Source organism: Delphinapterus leucas, chromosome 11 (assembly GCF_059928025.1).
Source record: "Delphinapterus leucas isolate spDelLeu-1000000601 "Yukka" chromosome 11, BTC_Dleu_Yukka2, whole genome shotgun sequence".
Classification (NCBI taxonomy): Eukaryota; Metazoa; Chordata; class Mammalia; order Artiodactyla; family Monodontidae; genus Delphinapterus; species Delphinapterus leucas.
The window spans coordinates 42,590,027-42,612,945 of record NC_143139.1 but is presented as its reverse complement, the minus strand read 5'-3'; the positions used below and the strand labels follow the sequence as shown (position 1 = coordinate 42,612,945).

The following is a 22,919-nucleotide window of genomic DNA, read 5'->3' as shown; positions in this document are numbered from 1 at the left end:
AGGGAATGTGCATACCTGGTAGGAAAATGCAGGCTCATGCTTGGCAGTCTAAGGAAAAGTGAGGAGGTGGTGTTGTTGGAAAACAATGAGTGAGAAGACAGAAGAAGGTGGTGATGAGTGGTGGGATCCTGGATATATTTTGAAAGTAGAGGATTTTCTGCCTCTACAGGATTTGCTGGTATAGGATGTTTGAGAAAGTCATCAAGGATGACTCTAAAGGATTTGGCTGAAAAACAACTGGAAGAAATGACATCAGCAAAAATGATGGATTAAGAACCTCCAAAAATCTACTCTTCCATAAAAGCAATGGGAACACTGGCACAATTGGCAGGATCAGCTTTTGTAAAACTTTGGAAATTAACCAAAGGTTTGCAACAACAAAGGGAGTGTTTATGCAAGAAAAATGGCTGAATCTCAGTAAGAACAGTGAATTATGTGGCATTTTAATTTGTCCTATTCCCATCTTCCCCTCTCTCCAGCTCCATGGTAACCTTGAAAACCAAAATCCTGCAATCACGGTGAAAACCAGCAGCCCTTTAGGCCCATGGAGGGGGCAGAATGCAGTTGGAGCTCCTTTAAAGCCTCATCTTCAGAGAATTGTCATTATTTGACCTATCTGGTGGTTCCCTAGAAGATCCACTCCAGGCTCTCTTTATTTGATCTGACTCAGAGCTTGCCTCATGCAAACAGCCTTTTCCCTGGAGGCATTTGTTTAAAATAATGAGAGGCAATTTTTCAACATTGCAGCTGCTGTGGCCGTAGATAGCAATTGGGGTAAAAAATTTAAAAAAAATTGGCTGACCAAAAAATATAAAAGGAAAATCTGGGGATTACAATGTCCACTGGGGCTTTGGAATGTTCTGACATGTTCCTGGGAGTCTAGAAGGCCATGCACATTCATAAGGCTGGGTGCATGGTCAGGGAAGAACTTAGAAGGACTTAAACTCTCACCATTGACTAAACTTGAGGCTCTGAGTAAGCAGGAAGTGAAGCCTAAGGCAGAGTTGCGAACTGCCTGGCTGAGTGTTGAAGACATACCCCAATATGAATTCGGAGTCCCTTAGCAAAGACATGTTGGTTCCAGGCATTTAAGAAAATCTCTGTCAACTAATTACCTGACTGCTAGGCTAACTCTGCAGAGATCTCAGAGGATACATGACAAAGAATACAGAATGTGTAGAATTATTTCAGAAAAGCCACCAAATAAACACCACCAACAACATGAAACAGCATCAAAAGAGACCTCGGGTGAGGGGAAGAATCTGATTTTTATTGTTGCCACATTATACTATTATAAATGTCCAGTTTTCAACATAAAATTATGAGATATTCAAAGAAACAAGAAAATACAGGGCTTCCCTGGTGGCGCAGTGCTTGAGAGTCCGCCTGCTGATGCAGGGGACACGGGTTCGTGCCCCGGTCCGGGAAGATCCCACATGCCGTGGAGCGGCTGGGCCCGTGAGCCATGGCCGCTGAGCCTGCGCATCTGGAGCCTGTGCTCTGTCCGCAATGGGAGAGGCCACATCAGTGAGAGGCCTGCGTACCGCAAAAAAAAAAGAAAAGAAAATACAGATCATACAAATAAAAAAAGTAGTCAATAGAAACTGTCTTTGAGAAAGATCAGATAATGGACTTATTAGACAAAAGCTTTCAATCAGCCGTTTTAAATATATTCAAAAAACAAATAAAGAACATGTGATACACACACACAGCAGAACACTACTCAGCCTTAAAAAAGATGAAATCTAACAAATGCAACAACATGAATGAACCTTGAGGGTATTATGCTAAGTAAAATAAGACAGATGGTGAAAGACAAATACCATATGATTTCACTCATATGTGGAATATAAAAAACAAAACAAAAAAATAAATGAACAAAACAAACATATAGATACAGAGAACAGAGTAGTGGTTAATAGAGGTGGGGGTGGGGGGGAGGGAGGGCAAAATGGGTAAAGGGGGTCAACTCTATGGTGACAGTTGGAAAGTAAACTTTTGGTGGTGAGCACTCTGTAGTGTATAAAGAAGTCAAAATATAATGTTGTACACATGAAACTTATATAATGTTATAAACCAATGTTACCTCAATTAAAAATAGATAAATAAAATATATTCAAAAAACTAAAAGAAACCATGTGTATAGAACTAAATGAAAGAGAATGTCTGACCAAATAGAGAATATCAATGAAAACATAGAAATTATTTTTTAAAGAGCCAAATAGAAATTCTGGTATTTAAAAATGCAACAACGAAAATGAAAAATTCACTGGAAGGGCTCAACAGCAGATTTGAGCAAACAGAAGAGAGAAACAGTGAATTTGAAGGCAGGTCAATTGAAATGATTCAGTCTGAGGAATAAGAAAAGAGAATGAAGAAAAATGACCTGTGATATGCTAAAAAGTGTACCACAGGAGGAGAGAAGAGGAAAGTTACAGAAAAAGTATTTGAAGAAATGATGACCAAAAACTTCCCAAATTTGATGAAAAATCTTAATCTACAAATCCAAGAATTCAACAGACTCCAAGAAGGAGAAGTTCAAAGAGATCCATACTTACACACATCATAACCACATTGTCAAAAGACAAAAATTAAGAGTGAATCTTTTAAAAATATATTTATTTATTTGGCTGCATCAGGTCTTAGTTGCGGCATGTGGGATCTTTTCATTGCGGTGTGTGGGCTCAGTAGTTGTGGCATGAGGGCTCTCTAGTTGTGGTGCTCAGGCTCTAGAACACGTGGGCTTAGTTGTCCCACAGCATGTTGGGTCTTAGTTCCCTAACCAGGGGTTGAACACACATCCTCTGTATTGGAAGGCCGATTCTTAACCACTGGACCACCAGAGAAGTCCCTAAGAGTGAATCTTAAGGGACTTCCCTGGTGGTCCAGTGGGTAAGACTCCATGCTCCCAATGCAGGCAGCTCAGGTTCAATCCCTGGTCAGGGAACTAGATCCCGCATGCATACCACAACTAAGAGTTCGCATGCTGAAACTAAGAAGTCCGCATGCCACAACTAAGAAGTCTGAATGCCGCAACAAAAAAGCTCGCATGCCACAACTATGAGCCTGCATGCCGCAAGTAAAAGATGCTGCATGCCACCACTAAAGATCCCGTGTGCCTCAACTAAGACCTTTGGCGTGGCCAAAGTAAGTAAGTAAATAAATAAATATTAAAAAATAAAAAGGAGTGAATCTTGAAAGCAGCAAGAGAGGAGTGACTTACCACACACAAGGGATCCTCAATACAATTTCTCATCAGAAACCACGGAAGCCAGAGGTAGTAGTGGGACATGTTCAAAATACTAGAAGAAAAAGACTGTCAAACAAAAATTTTATAGCCGGAAAAGCTATCCTTCAAAAAAATTGAATGAGAAATTGACATACCCAAATAAACAAAAATGAGAATTCATCACTAGCATGCCTGTCCTACAAGAAATACTAAAGGAAGTCCTTTAGACTGAAGTGAAAAGTCACTAGACAGTAACTCTAATCCACATGAAGAAATAAAGAGTACCAATAAAGGTAACTACATAGGTAACTATAATGTAAAAGATGGTATAAATGTAATTTTTGTTTGTAACTCTTTCTCTCCTATAGTATTTGAAAGATAATTGTGTAAAACAATCATCATAAATCTATTCTGATGGTCATACTGACTCCAGCGGTGAAAAGCTGGCAGAAGGACCTCAGTTCTTGCCTTCTTTTAAGAAAGAATTTAGCAAAGAGATCAAGGTTGTGAAAAAGATAAAAGTGTTTATTAGAAGCATAGTACATGTGGAAGAACACATGGGTGGACTTGGAGTGAATTATGCACCATAGGGGCAGCTTAGATTGCTTATATGGGGGCAGTTTTCTGGGTTTTCTCTGGCCAATCATCTCCATATTTGGTCCTGGTGTGCGTGCCCATCTCTCAGCCAAGATGGATTCCATCTGGTATCTTCCCCCTCCTTTTGTCCTTCCCCTAGGCTGAGGGCCTTCTCTGAGCATGTGTTGGGCCAGGAAATCTACAAGAATGCACCCAATCAGGGCCCAATGCTCCCACTTGTATCCCATCTTGAAGCATCAGCAGGAGACCAGCTACAGCTGCTCAGCCTAGGGAAACCAGTTGCAGCTGTTCAGCCTGGGCCCTGTCTATCTCCTACCTCCACACAATGTGGATAGATGTAATTTATATGACAATAACAGCACAAATAGAGAATATCAATGAAAATATAGAAATTATTACAACAGCGCAAAGGAGAAAGGAAATAAAGCTATGTAAGAGCAAAGCTTTTGTATGCTATTGAAATTAAGTTGGTATTCATGCAAACTAGATAGTTATAAACAAATAACCCAATTACAAAATATGTAAAGGATTTGAATAAACATTTCTCCAAAGAAGACATATAAATGGCCACTGAAGTGATGTTCAACATTACTAGGCATCAGGGAAATGTAACTCAAAACTACAATGAGGGGCTTCCCTGGTGGCACAGTGGTTGAGAATCTGCCTGCTAATGCAGGGGACACGGGTTCGAGCCCTGGTCTGGAAAGATCCCACATGCCGCGGAGCAACTAGTCCCGTGAGCCACAACTACTGAGCCTGCGCGTCTGGAGCCTGTGCTCCACAACAAGAGGGGCCGCGATAGTGAGAGGCCCACACAGCGCGATGAAGAGTGGCCCCCGCTTGCCACAACTAGAGAAAGCCTTCGCACAGAAATGAAGACCCAACACAGCAAAAAAAATTAATTAATTAATAAAAAAAAAAACTACAATGAGATACCATTTCACATCCACTAGGATGGCTAGAATCAGAAGGATGGGCGATAAAAGTGTTGGTGTGAGGATGTGGAGAAATTGGGACCTTCATATATTGCTGGTAAGAGTAAAATAATGCAACTGCTTCAGAAAACAGTTTGGCAGTTTCTCAAAAAGTTAAACGTAGATCTACCATATGACTCAGCAAGTCCATTCCTCAGTATATATCATGAGAATTGAAAACAATGTCTATGTAAAAACTTGTAGGTGAGAATGTAAATTGATTCAGCCACTATGGAAAACAGTATGGAGGTTCCTTAAAAAACTAAAAATGGAACTACCATATGACCCAGAAATCCCACTGCTGGGCATATACCCAGAGAAAACCATAATTGAAAAAAACACATGCACCCCAATGTTCATAGCAGCACTATTTACATTAGCCAGGACATGGAAGCAACCTAAATGTCCACCAACAGAGGAATGGATAAAGATGTGGTACATATATACAATGGAATATTACTCAGCCATAAAAAGGAATGAAATTGGGTCATTTGTAGAGACGTGGATGGATCTAGAGAGTGTCGTACAGAGTGAAGTAAGTCAGAAAGCGAAAAGCAAATATCGTATAATAATGCATATATGTGGAATCTAGAAAAATGGTATAGATATATAGCAAAGCAGAAATAGAGACACAGGGCCTCCCTGGTGGTGCAGTGGTTAAGAATCCGCCTGCCAATGCAGGGGACACGGGTTTGATCCCTGGTCCGGGAGGATCCCACATGCCGCAGAGTAACTGAGCCCGTGCACCACAACTGCTGAGCCTGTGCTCTAGAACCCACGAGCCAACAACTACTGAGCCCGCGTGCCACAACTACTGAAGCCCACGCACCTAGAGCCCGTGCTCCTCAACAAGAGAAGCCGCCGCAATGAGAAGCCCATGCACAGCAACGAAGAGTGGCCCCCACTTGCCGCAACTGGAGAAAGCCCTCACACAGCAACGAAGACCCAATGCAGCCAAAAATAAATAAAATAAAATAAATTTATATATAAAAAAAGAAATAGAGACACAGACATAGAGAACAAATGTATGGATACCAAGAGGGAAAGGGGTGGGATGGGAGGAATTGAGAGACTGGGATTGATACATATACATTATTGATACTATGTATAAAATAGACAACCCATGGGAACATACTGTATAGCACAGGGAACTGTACCTAATGCGCTGTGGTAACCTAAATGGGAGGGGATATCTGTATGCGTATGGCTCATTTTTTTGTTATGCAGTAGAGGCTAACATAACATTGTAAAGCAACCATACTCCAATAAAAATTAATTTAAAAAATAAAACAAAAACAAACTTGTAAATGGATGTTCAGAGTCACATTATTCATAATAGCTCAAAAGTGGGAATAACCCAAATGTCCATCAACTGATGAATGGATAAACAAAAATTGGTATATTCATTCAATAGAATATTATTCAGCCATGAAAGGAATAAAGTACTGATTGACACATGTTACAACCTGAATGAACCTTGAACATTATGGTAAGTGAAAGAAGCCACAAAAGGCCACATATATTATTCCATTTATATAAAATATCTGTAATAGGCAAATCCACAAAATCAGAAAGTAGACTTGTGGTTGCCAGGGTTTGGTGGGGGTAGATTGGGAGTGACTGCTAGTGAATATGGGGCTTCTTTGGGGGGTGATGAAGACGTTCTGGAATTAGATATTGGTGATAGTTGCATAACTTTGTGAATATACTAAAAATCACTGAATTGTACACTTTATTTTTATTTTATTTATTATTGAAGTATAGTTGATTTACACGTACACTTTAAAAAGATGAATTTGGGGAGTTCCCTAGTGGTCTAGTGGTTAGAACTCAGCGCTTTCACTGCCATGGCCCGGGTTCAATCCCTGGTCAGGGAACTGAGATTCCACAAGCCGTGCGGTGCAGCCAAAAAAAAAAAAAAGATGAATTTCATGGTATGTGAATTATATCACGATAAAAAAAATACAGCTGGAACTATGAAGGTAACTTTTACTAAGATAGGGAAGATTAGGGAAGGGGCACATGTGGGCGAGAAAGGAAGAATTTGTTTTGGACATGGTAAGTTTGAAATACCAGTCAGACATCCAGGTGGATCTGTTAAGTAGGCAGCTGGAGATATGTCTGCAGTTCAGGGGAGAGATATGGATTGGAGATATACATTCGGGGAAAAAATGAATTAATGCATGTAATACACTTAGAATGGTGCCTGGAACATAGTGAGACCTATAAACATTGTCTATTATAGTAATTATTTTGCATGTATAGAGTAATAGTCAATTGGTCTAACACAATGTGTGGAATCCCTTCTTCTCTGATTTGTAATGCCACCTCTGTTATATACAAATCTCCCATATATACTGAGGTCTGTTTCTATCATTGTATTCTTTTAAGTAGGAATTGTTTTAGGGGAGAGTAGGTTGGAAGCCAAGACTCCTCTCAACTTTTCTCAATTCACTTCACAAGAACATAAGTGATTGTATGTTTCTGTTTCACCTTTGTTACCTAGGGAGAAATCACCTGGATTCTTTCCACCTTTCAGAGGCTATGAGGATAGATGAGATCCTAGGCAGGAAGTTCAGAAAGCAGAGTAATAATATAAAGCTGCAAAAGGAAGTTATCTGAGAGAAAAGCGATTCCACGGGTAATATTTTGAGTCAACTGTCCTTATACTTACAGTAACATTTTAAAAGGTTTTTTTTTTTGGTTGTGATAAAAAAAAACCACATAACAAGGCTTCCCTGGTGGCACAGTGGTTGAGAGTCAGCCTGCCGATGCAGGGGACACGGGTTCGTGCCCGGTTCAGGAAGATCCCACATGCCGCGGAGCAGCTGGGCCCGTGAGCCATGGCCACTGAGCCTGCGCGTCCGGAGCCTGTGCTCCGCAACGGGAGAGGCCACAACAGTGAGAGGCCCGCGTACGGCAAAAAAAACCAAAAAACAAAAAAAAACACATAACATAAAATTTACCACCTTCGTAACCATATGAGAAAATTTTAAATACAGTCTTTGCATTTGATGTTTCACCGAAAATCTTCCCAAGGCTGTCTCCTTCTCACAGTTCAAACGTTATTTCTTCAAAGGGGCCTCTCAGCACCAGGAGTAAAGTTGCTTCCCTACTCTTGGTCACTTTCCGTCTCATTACCCTGCAGCACTCTTCACTAACTGAAATATATAATATTTGTGTTGATTAACTGTCTCCCCCTTCCCACTAAAACATAAATTCTACCAGAGCAGGGACCTGGTCTGTCTACTCTTCTCCCCATGCCTAGAACAGTTCTTTGCACGTAGTATGTCCAAAGTATTTGTTAAAATACTTACTGAGTAATAAATATAGTGCCTTTTAATTCCAAAGAAGTTTCACACATATTATTTCATTTGATCATTACAACTCTGAGTAAAATGGGATTGCTGGCCTCACTGTAAAGATACTCAAAGAAAATGATAGAGTTGGGAGCTCGTTTTTCCCAATACATGCACTTCAGTTCTAGGGCTAAGGGTATTTCAAACTACTTTGCCATTAAGGAAGTGATAACTCTGGAGGACAATAGAAACAACCTACACATTTTTTTAAAAGTCGCCAGTTCCTGCAGTTGAACTTTTACCACACCCCATCCCCATATACAGACACACAGCAGAGATTACGGCCAGTGAAGCTACTGTAAGAGCAAAGAAGAAAATGCAACTATTCGACTGTTTGGAACACTGAATCATCTTATGTAGCTGTCTCGGTTTTTCCCCCACTTTTTTAATTAAAAAAAAAGTTTTTTGGCGGAGCCGCTCGTCTTGCGGGATCTTAGTTCTGGGACCAAGGATCCAACCCGTGCCCCCTGCAGCAGAAGCGCGGAGTCCTAACCACTGGAATTCCCCCGCTCTTTTTTTTTTTTTTTTTTTTTTTTTTTTTTTTGCGGTACGCGGGCCTCTCACTGTTGTGGCCTCTCCCGTTGCAGAGCACAGGCTCCGGACGCGCAGGCTCAGTGGCCATGGCTCACGGGCCCAGCCGCTCCGTGGTATCTTCCCGGACCGGGGCACGAACCCGTGTCCCCTGCATCGGCAGGCGGACTCTCAACCACTAGCGCCACCAGGGAAGCCCCCCAGCCCGCTCTTTTTAAATAAAGTTTTACTGAGGTACAACCATGTCTCGTTTTTAAAGTGCGCTACTTTGAGATAATCTAATTCTCTAGTATGAGAACCGTTTGGATGTCCATTGCTACAGGCACCTGTAAGGAGTCCCTTTCTTCCTTTTTCTTTTTTTTTTTCCCCTTAAACTCCGCAGCCGAACACGTGCGACCAGCGATTAGGAACTCTTACAGCCTCCCTCCTTAGCCCTGCCCACCGAAAGTCCAGCCCCTTCTTTTTCCGGAGCCCCGCCCCTCGGCCCCTTTCCGACTCAGGCCCTGCGGATCTCGCCCTTCCTCCAACTCCTCTCCATATCTCGCGAGAAGTGAGCGCGCCTGGCCGGACGAGAGAAAAGTATCTGCTCCGCTTAGGGGGGGAAAGAAGGAGCTGGAGACAGATTGTGGGACCGAGCGCGGGCGGGCGGGAGGCGACGGAGCTACCAGCGGGTGAGTCCAGATAATATTAACTAGTCCATGATCTGACGGGAGTCTCCCCATCAACTCTGGCCAGTCCCAGTGTCCCAGGCCGGGGTCTCCCCTCCCAGTGTGTGTTGGACGGGGGCGCTGAGGCGGTGGCTGGGCCCTGTCTGAGGAAGAGGGTGGGGCATGGACCAACGCCGACCAATAAGAGAGAAGGAAGTTACGATTGGCGGCGACGAGCACTAATGGGAGGTCATCTTTACCTTGCGGAGTGCCGCCCCTCTTCTCTCCTTCCTCCCGCCTCCTTCCTTTGGGGGGAAGGCGGGGCCAGAGGCCTGAAGTGTGGGGAGAACTTGGGGGTAAGTAGCCCCGGGGGGCACAGGGCGTGGCAAGGAGAGGGGAGTTGAATCCTGAGGGAATGGAAGTCTAGTGGATCCTGTAATGGGGTGGAATGGAGAAAGGGTAGGGGTACTAAACTGGTTGAAGACCCAGAGCTTCTTCAAAGAGTGGGGTTAGAGGCTTGGCATTAGAAGAGTCAGGGGTAATAGGCAGGAGGTGGGGATGAGTAGGTGAAAACATGGTATTTGGTTTTGCTGGGAAGATAGGGAGGAGTAAGTGGAAGTGAGAGCATGGCATTTCGATTGAATTATAAAAAAGAGGACCAGGGACATGATAATCAGAGAGAAAGTATGGATATGGAGAAAATTAAGTGAACGAGTTTAGGAAGACTTCATAGAGGTGGGCTAGTGGCCAAGAGGTATCACTTTGGGAAGGGTATGGGGGAATCCAGAAGGGTAAGGGGAGGTGTTTGGTTAGGAGACGGCTCATATGTACAGGTGTTTAGCCTAGGTATCAGAAGAAGCCTGGGAAATGGATTTAGGGCTTTTGGTGGATATGGCACCCAGTCTGGTGACCAGCCTGCAAGAAAGTTGGGATAGGGGTAGAGAAGGAGAAAAATAGAACACTTTCATCACTTCTGCTCAGATTTCCTTTCTCCCTCTCTTCCTGTTCTGCACTTCATCTCTTCCTCAACTCAGGGATGGGGGCTTGGGACTTAAGCGGCCAAGTTGGAGCTCCATCGGGAGTTATACGTTGCTCTGAATTGCTTGTTATGTTCTGTGACTGGGGTGTTTACTACCCAGGGCACCTCCTCCCCATATCCCCGCGTTGCTGCTTTCCTAACTGTAAAAGTTTGTTTTCTACTTATCAGAGGGTGTTTTAGTATCTTTGAGGGTTGTGTCATAGTAAGTGTAGGTTTGTAGGGGTGTGCAGAGTTTTCTCCACAAGCTCACTTGATTCCTACTTTTAAAAACTTTTCAGTAGTATAAATAATTCTTGCAGAGACATAGGTCTTTATAGGTATTCTAAGCACAGAAAAATGTACTAAACTGGTTTGTTTTGTTAAATGTGTTTCTTACCCACTCGTATTCTTGAAGAGTTGCTAAATGAATGGTTGCAGTTAGTTTTAGTTAGCTTATGTTTTTTTAAATGGTGTAAATAAAATGGGCACGTATTTCAGGAAAGTGAAAAATTTTCAGTTTCTTCCTTTGTGTTCCGATTCAGAAGCTAAAGATAAGTCATAATATTGATATCTTGGGGGCAAGGGTTGGGGAAATCAAACACAATTTGTACTTAAACATGGAGGATACTTTAAGGTAAGTGGAGACTATTGCGAAATGTAACACGTCTGTGAGAAAGGAAGCTAAAGAAAAGTTTGGCATCTATACTAAGTAGTCTTACCAGTTCTTAATTCTGTACAAAAAAGGGACAAGTCTTTGCCCTTTGTTTGATAGTTGTGTATTATTTAATAATGAGCTAATACAGCCAATTAATTAATGACTTCTTTGCTATTGCGTAGATTTGTCTTTTACATTCTTTTTCTTCTCCTCTTACTTTTGGAAGCAAAATAACATCTGAAATATACCGGTAAAGGTGTTACATGAGGAGAAACCAGAGTATGTCACTTTGTATTAACCTTTGGTATTCAGCAGCCATTTGTCCTCCTGGCCAGGAGGTTACCCCTGCAGCACATAGAGACCAATTAATTACTGACCTTTTAGCATTAATTACTTAATTGGGTTCCAGTATTTCACACTGAGAGCATTGTTATTGGATATTCAGACATTTTCAGTTTGCCTGGCAGCAGCACAAAAAAATATCCAATGAGAGAGCAAAGTTCCTTGTTTTATTCTTCCATCCTAGAATTTGTGATGGCTTTGACTTGGGCACTATCTCAGTGTTAACACCTTGCAGAAAGCTAGAGAATGATGAACACTGCTCATTTTAAACTTGTGGATCAAAGGTTACATCCTGTGATAGTTTCAGTGTTGTAACTTTTAAGCATTTTTGTTTACCATGGCTTTTAAATGTTAATAGAGACCGTTATTGTATATCTCCTTTATCTTTCCTCTCCCTGCTTCCAACCCAAAATGAAATTTGTTTTTTCATCCTACTCTCAAGCTGCTGCTTTAAGTCCCTGGCTCTGCCTGAACACAGCTGCTCTGAAGTTCTCACAAGTTATTGTTTTGTACATGTCAAGAGTGAGTTTTTCTAGGCTGCAGTAGGAAGGAGTCAGTGTTACAGCAGCCTCCTCTCCACGTCTGATGAGGAGGAGCCTTTTTGGAAGGAAGTTTTAGGTGGAGCAAATAGCATTGCCATGTACATGTCTAATAAAAACAGCTCTCTTCTTGAAACTAGTTGGCAGGCTGGCATACAGTTGCTTCTTATCCCTTGATAAAGGTACTAAAGTTAAGGTGCATATGTTGTTTCTTTGAGAAAAACAAACGCAGCATTCAGTTAAAAAGAAAAAGCATTATTTCTCTTTTAGAGTTCATGTAAAAAGTCTTCCATCTCTAGAAACATGTCAAATAAAACAATTTTTAAGCTTCTCATTTTGAATATTGCCTTCCCCTAATAGGCTTATTTTAGGATCAAGTATTGATATATTCATGAAGTATGAAAATGCATCATTTTGGAATGTCTGGTGGGTGGTCTTTTAACTTCTGAATGCTGTAAGGAAGAGGTCCCTACTTCATAGATACCCTGTTCCGTTATTGGAGCTCTGCTTTTTAGAACATTCTTTACATTGTGAAACTCTTTACTCCTGCCATCTGAAGCTACAATAAATAAAGCTAATTCCTTGTCAGCATGGTAGCCCTTCAAATATTTGATGACAGTTATGTTCTGTTAAGGCTTCTCTTACTGGGGTAAATATCCCACGTTCTTTCAACCATTCTTTAAGTGACATTTTTAATAAAGTTCAGTCTCCTTATCAACTTAGTTGCCTGAGTTTTTAGGGTTTCTTATCTAGATCTGAATATAACATTTCAGATATCATCTGATCAATACAAAGTACAGGGGAGAGTAGGGCCTCGTTTTTCACTGCACTCAATACCTCTGTTCTTAAAGCCTAAGATCACATTAATTTATATAATTAATTTTTAAATTTTAATTGAGGAATTTGTGTTTATCCCTGTAATTGGCATCTTGTTAGTTTTGGTTTATTGTTTTAGCTTGATAATGTTATTTAGCCTTTTATTTTAAATTTATTTTTTATTGAAGTATAGTTGAATTACAATGTGTTAATTACTGCTGTACAGCAAAGTAACTCAGTTATACATATATGTACATTCTTTTTCATATCCTTTTCCATTATGGTTTATCACAGGATTTTAAAAAATATATTTATTTACTTGGCTGCACTGGGTCTTAGTTGTGGCATGCGGGATCTTCGTTGCGGCATGCAGGATCTTTAGTTGCGGCATGTAGGATCTAGTTCCCTGACCAGGGATCGAACCCAGGCCCCCTGCTTTGGGAGCACAGAGTCTTAACCAGTGGACCACCAGGGAAGTCCCTTATCACAGGATATTGAATATATTTCCCTGTGCTATACAGTAGGACCTTGTTGTTTATCCATTCTCTATATACCAGTTTACATCTGCGTGTTATTTTTAGCCTCTTAACCATTCCTCGTATCTTTCTGTCGTTGATAGTTAAATTTGATAAACATGACACCTATGTTTTTGTTTTAGGTCACTGGTAAAAATATATAAGGGTGGAACAATGCTATGTAATATCAGCACACTATCATTAAGTTGATATTAATCCATTAATGAAACTTTTGGGTAAAATTCAGTTATGAATCCACCTACTGTTTTATTACCTAACCTATATTTCATATGAAGAAAGTGAAGTTAGACATGAGTTACTATTTAGCTTTCTTATGCTAGTATTTATAGATCACTGCATTACTTGCCAGTGGTTCATAAGCCATTTATTTAATAATTCATTTTATAATCTTCCTGGGAAACAATATTTCATCAGAATATAGTGTCTGGACTCTACCTTCCCTGGCCCCTGGTTTTTCTAAGTATTATTTTTTCCCCACTTCCAAGACCTCTGGTCCTGCTTTCTTTCTTTTTGTTTTTTGCGGTACGCAGGCCTCTCACTGCTGTGGCCTCTCCCGTTGCGGAGCACAGGCTCTGGACGTGCAGGCTCAGCGGCCATGGCTCACGGGCCCAGCCGCTCCACGGCATGTGGGATCTTCCCGGACCGGGGCACGAACCCGTGTCCCCTGCATCGGCAGGCGGACTCTCAACCACTGCACCACCAGGGAAGCCCTGGTCCTGTTTTCTTTAAAAAAAAAAAAAAAAAATTCTAGAATGATTTAATAGTGTTTCCTCATAGTTGTATGTTTTTTGTCATCAGATGAAATTCTGTTTTGGAAACTCCTTTAGGAAGAAACATCATTCCCTGAACATTTTAAGTTACATATCAAAGAATTAAACTATTGCCCAGGGCTTTCCTGGTGATATATATATATATATATATATATATATCATTGCTATTTATAATTATAGTTTATTGGTGTGGTGATCTAAGTTTGTCATGCTATGTGCTTAAGGTAAAATGGTGCTTACAAATAAAATAAAACATCAGAAGACATCTCTAGGGACTAAATAAAGACTTTATGTTGGCAGCCAACAACTTTCCTGTGTGTTAATTTTAGCCTGATAGTTGAATTATGTTTGAGCAATTTTAGCTGATAAATGCAGTTTTAAAGCACCTTCCTCTTTTGAGGTTTTAATTTTTACTTTCATTTTTAGAAAATTGCAAATTGTGAATGGAAATGTTTGTACATTTTCTTTTGACACATTCTCATCCATCTGAGATTGTAGTTATGAATTCTCCTGGAAAGCAGAAGGATGGACTTGATGACCCCCAAGGTCCTTTACAATCTAAACATTCGTAAGTAGAGGCTCAGATCAAGGAACTTACTGTTGAAAAATCAGGAAGAAAAATAGAATGTAAAGAAAATGAAATTGAAATGGTTCTACTGACCCGGTGGGAATGGATAAACAAAAAGTAAGGAACACAAATGACAAGAAATAATAATTCCTTTGAGCTAAACACAAAACAAATGAACAACAACAAATATTTTGCATTGGGGTCATTTTATGTCTTAAAATATTTTATCATGACATTTTCTCTTCAGAATTTCCCTGGTGGACACTGTGTTGAAAGAATGTGGTTGGTTTTTTTCTTTCTGTTAAGTCATAGTATTTTGTTTCCTTTCCTTTTCTTGTTTGTCCTTCTGTTGAGAAATGTTAAAAAAAAAGAAATCTGAATAATTTTCTCACTGCCTGTATACAGTGAAGCAAAATTCAGTTCAGTTTTGAAAGTAAACATATACTGCATGGCTTCCTTGGAGAGGAAGGATGAATGGTAAAATTCAGGAAAGGTTTTTTTTAATATATAAATTTATTTATTTTTGGCTGTGTTGGGTCTTCGTTGCTGCGTGCAGGCTTTCCCTAGTTGCGGCGAGTGGGGGCTATTCTTTATTGTGGTGCGCGGGCTTCTCATTGCGGTGGCTTCTCTTGTTGCAGAGCACGGGCTCTAGGCATGTGAGCTTCAGTAGTTGTGGCACACAGGCTCAGTAGTCGTGGCTCGCGGGCTCTAGAGTGCAGGCTCGGTAGTTGTGGCGCATGGGCTTAGTTGCTCTGCGGCATGTGGGATCTTCCCGGACCAGGGCTCAAACCCATGTCCCCTGCATTGGCAGGTGGATTCTTTTTTTTTTTTTTTTTTTTTTTTTTTTGGCAGGCGGATTCTTAACCACTGTGCCACCAGGGAAGCCCAGGAAAGGTTTTATGAAAAGACAAATTTACTACCTAGTTCTTAAAACTTTGTAAGCAGACATCTAGGAAAGATTCCCAACTAAACCAAAGGTGAGCTACAACAGTAGTGTCATGAAGGAGAACAGAACTCATTACAAACTCATGACTTTGTTAGCTTCTTTTCATCTTTCGGTGAGTTTAATCCTGAATGTTCTCATATATTTGAAACCTGACTGTGCAAAAAGTTTCTCTAATTCAATACTGCATTTATCCTTAATAAATATCAATTTGTGAAAGTCTAACAAGAGCCAAGATTTAGCTTGAAAAGTTACTTTGTGAGCTTGTGGCTGGGGCCTTCATGGGAATAGTTTTGTTCTGTCATCTCCTCACCTTCTCACAAAACCCAACTTGTTTTCTTTGTGTAGAATTACTTACTAATATCTTCTTATCTGATATAGTGCTTCTTTCTGACATAGCGGACAGAGGAGATTTATGTTCTAAATTGGCCGCATTTTATTTGGGGCTTAAAATTTACCATGTAGTAGAAAAGTAAAAAATAGAGCATAACCATTCTTTTTGAAATAGGAATATGCCCGACTTTATTATAAAAACAGGATGACTAATTGAATATAACATACGATTGCTGTAAATGATTTGTGTTGGCACCAAGTTTCTGGCCAGTAATGTTTAAGCTATCAAACTTGAGTAACACCATCCTAGTTTTATTTAACATGGTTTTTCCGATATTTCTGGTACTAACATGTCTTTCGTAGCACCATTTAAATTTTTTTTTTTTTTAAGTTTTGGTCAAGCATTAGTTTGCTAATATTTTACATATCTATGCTAGGGGCTTTTGAAAGTCAGTGAACATTGGAATACCCCAGGTAGGTCGCTGTGTTGCCAGTATGTGGACAGTCTTAGAAAATAGATTTTTTTCTTGAGAATTTCTAAGCGTCTCCATGATTATCATTGTGGGATATTGTAGCTATTTGCTATCTGGGACCAAACTCATACTGGGGTTTAATGTTAAAGTCTATCAGGTTTGTTGTTGTTTGCAGCCTATTTAAATTAAGTCCATGAAGGTTTAAAATTTATCCTTAAAGATCAGTGTTTTGGGGTTGATTGCTATTGCTTTGCTGTTTCACTTCATCCGAAAATGAGTACACAAAAAACCAAACCACAACACTAGATTTTTGACAGCCTACCAGTTTCCAGGAATTTTTTTACTTCTAAAATCATATTGAGGCCAAACACAGATAGGTATAATGTTCTCTAGTTATTTCTAACTCGGCTTCCTGATATCACTTTAGCAAGTTGTTGCTTCTTTGTTTTTGCTTTATTAGCCTTTCTGAGAATAGCTCAGAATAGTTCCTTGAATCCTCCAAAAGCCTGGAGAGAAAGTTCTAGTCTAGTAGTTGCCTGTATGAAGCTGTTTCCATATAGGTTCTAAGCTTTGGCCATGTGTTGCCTAACTTATGATTCAGCCTAATTCTCACTCCCATCTGTTTTCAGTCATTTGCTGCAAAACTATTTGGTCTATTTAAGCCGGTTCCGTTCTTTGAAACCTGTCCCTGCATGCCTGAGCCTGAAATCCAGAAATTAATTTTAACTTTCCCTTTGATCAATTCAGGGCACTCTACTGTTTATTTCTCAAACTGTGGGTCTCAAACTGCTTTTAGTCTCAGTACCCACCCCTCTATACTCTTAAAAATTATTGAGAACTCCAAAGAGCTTTTGCTTATCATGGTTATATCTATTAATATTTAGTATATTAGAAATTAAAATGGAGAAAATTTAAAAATATTTATTTGCTTATTTTAAAATAACAACATACACACAAAAAAAATAACAACATAAATAACTATCTATAGTTTTAAAAAAAATTGGGGGAAGAACATCAAATGTCTGGCTAATAAAAAACAGCTGTATTCTCATATCTGCTTCTGCATTCAGTCTGTTACAATATGTTGTTTTGGTTGAAGTATACGAAGAAAACCTGTGCTTACACAGATATGTAATAGGAAAAGGAAAGATTCTTTTCAGATAATTGTAGATAATCTTTCTTCTTTGATACTACGTCAAAATCTGAAAAGTGATAGTTTCTTAAAGGTTAGCTATTGTGTAGAATCTGATACCACATCTGTGAACTTTTAATACTCTGTTACATAAAAATGAATTGGCCTATGTTGCCCCTTAAATAGATCTTTTACCCTTGTATGATTTGAACACCCATGAACCCTCTGAAAGGGTCTCAAGGATCTGTAGAGATCCCTGGAGCCCACTTTGAGAACTGATGTCTTATGGTACCAAACTTGAAAAATACAGTTGTTTACCATACGGGAGGAATATCCAACCATTTAGTGCATCTCAAAGGGTAGGTTACTGACCATTTGCATCAGAATTACCAAAGGTGTTTTTTAAAGTGTAGATTCTTGGGCCCCAAAGCCAAGAGAATCCAGGAGGCCTGTGAATCTGTATTTTTACATGGAGCCTAGATGAATATGCTAAAGATTGAGAACTATAGAGGTAAATTAATCAATCATGTTTTAAGAAAACCTAATTTCTAAAAAAAAAGAAAACCTAATTTCTAAATTTCGAGAAGTCAGATGAAAAATTAGTACTTGAATAGTCACATAATAAAAGTCCTTAATTAACAATCACTCTGACATTTGTCATAATTGGGATATCTTAACCTTGTATTTTAATTAATAATAGTTATCATAAATACCAGGAGTTGGCAAACTAAGGCCAGATGGTAAATATGTGCTTTGCAGGCATGAGGTCTCTTGTAACTACAGCTTCGGCATTGTAGCACAGAAGTAGCTAGCCAGAGACAACATGCAAAGAATAAGCATGGCTGTGTTCCCATAAAACTTTATTTATGAACACTAAAATTTGAATTTCATATAGTTTTCACATGTCACAAAATTTTCTTCCTTTGATTTTTTTCAACCATTTAAAAATGTAAAAAGCATTCTTAGCTTGTGGGCCATATAAAAAATAAGTGGCAGGCTAGATTTGGCCCATGGGCTGGAGTTTACCAATCCTTGATTTATACTATAACTGGATTATGAGTTTAAAAATTATTATAATAAAATATACTTTAAAAAAATTTACTTATTTTTATTTTTTGGCTGTGTTGGGTCTTCGTTGCTGTGAGCGGGCTTTCTCTAGTTGTGGTGAGCAGGCTTCTCATTGCGGTGGCTTCTCTTGTTGCGCAGCACGGGCTCTAGGCGCGCGGGCTTCAGTAGTTGTGGCTCACAGGCTCTAGAGTGGAGGCTCAGTAGTTGTAGCACACGGGCTTAGTTGCTCTGTGGCATGTGGGATCTTCCCGGACCAGGGCTCAAACCCACGTCCCCTGCAGGCAGGTGGATTCTTAACCACTGCACCACCAGGGAAGCCCAATTATAATAAAATATACTTAATGTTCAAACTATCAACATTATTTAATTTTCCTAGACAAAAATAATGCTCCAAGAAATTATAGTCCCTCAAGTTCATATTTCTGGACATTCGTTTATGTAATAAACATATAAGAAACACCTATTGTGTGTAAACTTGGAAATACGTGATTCACTTAGGAGTAGTCATACAATATGCAAGTTGTCATACAACTTTCAGGTGTTATAAAAAGATACAGTGTCCATTTTTATATCTTCTTTGGGGTGTGTGAGAACAGGTAACTAGGGTTCAGTCCAACCTCAACCTCTTGACTCATCTTTTGCATTTTTTTTTCTTAACTCTCTACCTCAGTTTTCCAATCTGTTAGTAAAGTGCTTTACAAAAGGCTAATTAGTTAAAGGTTATAGACTTATATATGCTTTTTTGTTTGTTTTTGTTTTGTTTTTTACCGGCACACGGGCCTCTCACTGTTGTGGCCTCTCCCGTTGCAGAGCACAGGCTCCGGACGCGCAGGCTCAGCAGCCATGGCTCACGGGCCCAGCCGCTCTGCGGCATGTGGGATCTTCCCAGACCGGGGCACGAACCCGTGTCCCCTGCATCGGCAGGCAGACTCTCAACCACTGCGCCACCAGGGAAGCCCTATGCTTTTTATGTAATCCTTTTGGGGCATTTGGTTTACCTACTAATGAAATAGTGTGTTAAACTGTTGTTATGCTAAATACTACAGTGGAAAATGAACCCAGAATTTATGAACAGAAATTTCAATTCCTAAATAATCTACTGCCTAGTAAAACATGAGTCTTCTTTGTTTTCTGTGGTTAACATACCTTCATTATAGTGTCACTGTTCATAGGTTTATTGGAATCTTTTCCTAAAGTCAGTGTTCTAGATGTAATGCAAGTCACAGGAGCACAGAGTATCTTATGGAGAATAAAATGTTGAGGCTGCTATGGTGAAGAGCTTCAGTGTTTGTACTCTTTGCTTAGCAGCAGCTAAATTATCTAAGAGTCTGAAAGTTGGTATCCAAAGTTATGGTTTTGGAAGAGAACTGTTTATATATAATTTTTTTCTTTTTAATATCATAGGGAAATGGGGCCTGTAGAGCTCTGTTTGGGTGCCGGTCTAAATTTTTTAGCGTATTTGTAGCTCACTGAAAGGCATTCAGTACCTGCTAAGCTTGGTTTCAACTCACTTTATTCACTTTGTGTTGGACAGTTGGGGCAATTTCTAAGTGTTTAATATAAGTACTACTTGTTGTTAGACAGCATTTGTGGATTCTGAAAACGGGTCCTTGAGGGTAACTAATAAGGAATTATCTTGAAATGCTTGATTTACCCTGTGTATCGATCTAAGTTTCCACCATGTCTATTTCTATTTGATGCTGTTAGTTTACATTTTTAGAAAGATTTTTTTGGTAGTTCATTTTAAACTTTGTCAGTTGGTTCTGTGGTTCTGTTGCTTTGTAGTAGAGAGTGAACGACTTTGTATAATTTTTAAATAGTATACTGTTTAGTGCTTTAGAGTAGTCTAGCAGAGGGACTTCCCTGGTGGTCCAGTGGTTAAGACTTCACCTTCCAATGCAGGGGGTACAGGTTCAATCCCGGCTTGGGGAGCTAAGATCCCACATGCCTTGCAGCCAAAAGACCAAAACATAAAACAAAAGCAATATTGTAACAAATTCAATGAAGACATTAAGAATGGTCCACATCAAAAAAAAAAAAAAATCTTAAAAAAAAAACCGGAATAGTCTAGCAGATACGGGCCTGTTTTTTTTTTTTTAAACTCAGACATGTTTTTTTTTTTTAAGTCATGCAGATCAGTATTCTTTTTATTATTAAATTATATTATAAAGTTTTTGATTTATTAAAAGCAATCTGTGGGCTTCCCTGGTGGCGCAGTGGTTGAGAGTCTGCCTGCTGATGCAGGGGACACGGGTTCGTGCCCTGATCCGGGAAGATCCCACATGCCGCGGAGTGGCTGGGCCCGTGAGCCATGGCCACTGAGCCTGCGCGTCCAGAGCCTGTGCTCTGCAACGGGAGAGGCCACAACAGTGAGAGTACCGCGTACTGCAAAAAAAAAAAAAAAAAAAGCAATCTGTGATCATTGTAGAGACTTTGGAAAATACTGAAGGTGGAAAGAGAGAAATAAAATCATCTGGAATACCATTATCCAGAGATAACCATTATTAACATTTGACATTAATTCCCTCATCTTGTTCTATGCTTATTATTTTGTTTGCTTTTTTATAGATTTGGAATTATGGTGCATATGCAATTTTGTATCCTGCTTTTTTTTTGCGGTACGCGGGCCTCTCACTGTTGTGGCCTCTCCCATTGCGGAGCACAGGCTCCGGACGCGCAGGCTCAGCAGCCATGGCTCACGGGCCCAGCCGCTCTGCCGCATGTGGGATCTTCCTGGACCGGGGCACGATCCCGGGTCCCCTGCATCGGCAGGCACACTCTCAACCACTGCGCCACCAGGGAAGCCCCTTGTATCCTGCTTTTTTTCCCCACTTAATGTATAGCATTTTCTCATGTTGTTAAATAGCTTTCAGAAAGGTTATTATTAACAACTTAAATATATCTATTGTAAGACAATATCTTAATTTATATTTATCCATTCTTTTTAAACATTTAATTCCTTTTCCTTTTTTGTTATAAATATGACTATGATGAACATTTTCATATATAAATGGTCCATGTTTCTGGTTTTAGCCTCAGAATAAAGTCCTGAAAGAAGAATGATTTGTTCAAAGGGTGTAAAACTTTTTAAGACACTTAATATAAACATTGCCAGATTGCTTTCCAAAAAGATTGTCCATATATGTACTCCCACAAGTCCCATATTAAGGTGCCCTCTCTGCTGCATCCTTGATTAGCAAGCATTCTTTTATACTTGAAAATATACCGTAGAAGCTCTGGTCTGGGTTTTGTTTTCAAGGGTCAGTTAAGTGTCAATTAACTTGACAAATACCTCCCCTCTCCCCATTTTTAACAGTCTAACCAAAAACTGTAGAGCTTCTTTTGTGTTATTTGTATGATAGGAAAAGCATAGAATTGGTTGGGTGCAGTCACATAAAGTACCTTAGGCACAAAGTAGTTATAAATATGTATTTAAAATATGTCTTAAATACATATAGCTTTAAATGCATAAATACCTGCATAGTGATTGTTTTGTGGACCCAGCAGCTTTCTGCAAAACTTGGAAAGATAAGTGTAAAATTTCAGCAAAGTATACTTGAATATCTACTTCAGATTAAATCAGTAAATATTTATTGAACATCAACCGTGTTATGAAAGGAAAGGCTTCCAGAAGTTTTTAACTGGATCTCTATATTCTTCCCCATTCCCCTTTTGGTCACAATAATACAGCCATTTCCTTTTTATTCATGAAGCTAAAAGTAGTCCACTTCTAGTTACTAACACATCACGATTTCATTTCTTTCATAGCAATTATCTGCTATTAATCTAAAATGATTTTGTTTATTAATTTCTTTGTGTTTGTCTCTTCTTTGTAGACTGTAAGTAAGCACTATGAGGGCAGATATCTTGTGTGTCTCATTCATTGTTGAATTTTGGGGCCTAGATATGGTAGGCGCTGAATAAAGTGTTCAGTGAATTAATGAATTGTAAAAGATATATTTATTTTTGGCTGCGTCAGGTCTTAGTTGAGGCTTGCGGGCTCTTCATTGCGGTGTGCAGGCTCTCTGGTTGTGGCACGCAGGCTCAGTAGTTGTTGCGTATGGGCTCCAGAGTGCATGGGCTCTGTAGTTTGTGGCACATGGGCTCTCTAGTTGAGGCGTGTGGGCACAGTAGTTGCGGTACGCAGGCTTAGTTGCCCCGCGACATGTGGGATCTTCTTTCCCTGACCAGGGATCAAACCCGCTTCCCCTGCATTGGAAGGCAGATTCTTAACCACTGGACCAACAGGGAAGTCCCTGAATTAATGAATTTTTTTAATGATTAAATGTACTTTTTGATCCCAAAGGTAAATTGTAGTTATTAGTTTCGTACGTCTTCCTTGTCAGATCTTTTACCAAGACTTAGCCATCTTTTTTGTGCTCGTATATA

The 22,919-nt window shown here is 39.8% G+C and overlaps 1 protein-coding gene and 1 long non-coding RNA gene across 4 annotated transcripts in view; one reads left to right on the top strand and one right to left on the bottom strand.

Moving 5' to 3' along the window:
* Positions 1 to 720: 720 nt before the first annotated feature.
* LOC149748007 (uncharacterized) lies at positions 721 to 9,372 on the bottom strand. The gene is made up of 3 exons (XR_016394941.1): positions 9,017 to 9,372; positions 3,224 to 3,302; positions 721 to 1,536 (listed from the first exon to the last, which is right to left on the bottom strand). It is a non-coding gene; the product is annotated as an uncharacterized LOC149748007 (long non-coding RNA).
* The window catches only part of ATF7 (activating transcription factor 7), a 91,151-nt gene continuing 77,507 nt past the window's right edge, over positions 9,276 to 22,919 (top strand). Inside the window, exon 1 of one of the 3 annotated variants that reach the window (XM_022572013.3) lies at positions 9,276 to 9,361. The gene's annotated coding sequence lies outside the window, so the exon portion shown is untranslated. Of the gene's footprint in view, positions 9,694 to 22,919 lie in introns of all 3 variants that reach the window. The other 2 variants (XM_022572014.3, XM_022572015.3) reach the window with 2 other exon arrangements.